The sequence below is a fragment of the Schistocerca nitens genome, chromosome 9 (genome assembly GCF_023898315.1).
Source record: "Schistocerca nitens isolate TAMUIC-IGC-003100 chromosome 9, iqSchNite1.1, whole genome shotgun sequence".
In the NCBI taxonomy this organism is placed as follows: Eukaryota; Metazoa; Arthropoda; class Insecta; order Orthoptera; family Acrididae; genus Schistocerca; species Schistocerca nitens.
Genome location: NC_064622.1, coordinates 25268382 through 25270314, shown reverse-complemented (window position 1 = coordinate 25270314; position 1933 = coordinate 25268382). Strand labels below are relative to the sequence as shown.

Here is a 1933-nt window from a genome sequence, read left to right as displayed (position 1 = left end):
GTGCCCTTCGTTTCTTCAGCGATCTACACCAAACTGCTGCTGGAAGGGGAGCAAGTTCTTTCACATAATGTTTGTAGAATTTGTAGGTACCTCCTGTGGTCCTGATGCCCTTGCACTACGAAGCGATTGTAGTTGCTTTTCTGTTCCGCGGTCACTTTCTTCAGCATCTACAACTTCGACTTTCGTGCGATGATTGAAAGGAGCGACCGTGTTATGATCTTCCGCGGTGAAACAATTTCGGAAGACTGAGCTCAGTATTGTGTTATCTTCCGTTTCGGTGCCAGTGTGGTCACTGTTTTCGAACCGCTTACTGATTTTGCTTGGGACCAAAATCTCTTAGAAGTTTTACACAGATCGGCTGACAACAGTTTACTTTCAGAGTCATTGTACGCTTCTTTCATTACTCTCCTTATGCTCATGGTTTTCTTTGACCGGGTCCGCTACTATTCGGTCGAGTAGCTCCTCAATTGGCATCACGAGGCTGAGTGCACCCTGAAAAATGGCAACAGTGCATGGCGCCCCAGATGGTCACCCATCCAAGTGCCGGCCACGCCCGACAGCGCTTAACGTCGGTGATCTGGCGGGAACCGGTGTATCCACTGCAGCAAGGCCGTTGCCTTCCCTTCAGATGGTGCACGGATCATTCTTGCCCAAGGCGAATTGAAAGATATTTTTGAATGTTTTTCCAAAAAATGGTTCAAATGGCTCTGAGCACTATGGGACTTAACATCTGAGGTCAACAGTCCTCTAGAACTTAGAACTACTTAAACCTAACTAACCTAAGGACGTCACACACATCCGTGCCCGAGGCAGGATTCGAACCTGCGACCTTAGCGGTCGCGCGGTTCCAGACTGTAGCGCCTAGAACCGCTCGGCCACACCAGCCGGCGAATATTTTTCCATTTGCGCACCACAGCTTCGTTCTGTCATGCAAAACTATTTTTCTATCTTTCTTTCCACTATGTTAACTTATTATGTAAGTTCGATGTCTAAGTTAGCTTCTCGAGCTGGTTCTCTAATTATCTGCTCGAAGTAATTTTCGGACAAGACATTCAGAATAATGTCACACGAATCCCTGTCTCCGGCACCAGTTTTGATAGCGTGACTCTCTTAATCTGTAGCTGAAAAGTTGAAGTCCTACCTGCCCCCTCCCCATTACAACACTATAACCAGGAAAATTGTGAACGATATTGTGCAGGTTCTCTCTCAAGTTTTGACCGAAGAGGGTACCATAATCAAAGATACTGAAGTCAGTACGCCTGTGCAACATTATGGTTCCCCACACCATAACAACTGGGCCACCGAAACAATATTTTCCGACCGAGAGAGGTGGCACAGTGGTTGCAGCACGTTGGCCTCGCATTGGGGAGGACGACGGTTCAAACCCGCGTCCAGCCATCCAAATTTCGGTTTTCCTTGATTTCTCTAAATCATTCACGGAAAATGCTGGGATTGTTCCTTTGAAAGGGCACGGCCGTTTTCCTTCCCCATCCTTGACCAATCCGAACTTGTGCTCCGTCTCTAATGACCTCTGTGTCGAAGGGACGTTAAACCCTAGCACCTTCCATTCTTCAGTATTGTTCGACTACGTTCCTGGATGCATTACTTGTTCCCACGTCTCGCCATATGAGGATGTAGGGACCGATGACCTCTGCAGTTTGGTCCCTTAAGAACTCACACACATTTATGAGGATGCGTCCAGCGTTGCGCGACCGCATCGAACACCACAAGTGTTCGAGTAATGGACTGGTCTGCTAGTAACCCGACTTAAAACCCACCGAGAAAGCGTGGGATGCATTGGGGAGACATTGCAGCACATCAGCATGCGCCAAGGACCATCCGTCCGTCGTCAACCGCTTTGATGGAAGAACGGAGCTGCCTGCCACGAGAACGTGGCACGTTGCAGAGAATGGTTTGCCGACCGTGGTGATCA

At 48.6% G+C, this 1933-nt stretch overlaps 1 pseudogene; it reads right to left on the bottom strand.

Moving 5' to 3' along the window:
* Positions 1-500: 500 nt before the first annotated feature.
* On the bottom strand, positions 501-618 carry LOC126204655 (5S ribosomal RNA; annotated as a pseudogene).
* Between the last annotated feature and the right edge of the window lie 1315 nt (positions 619-1933).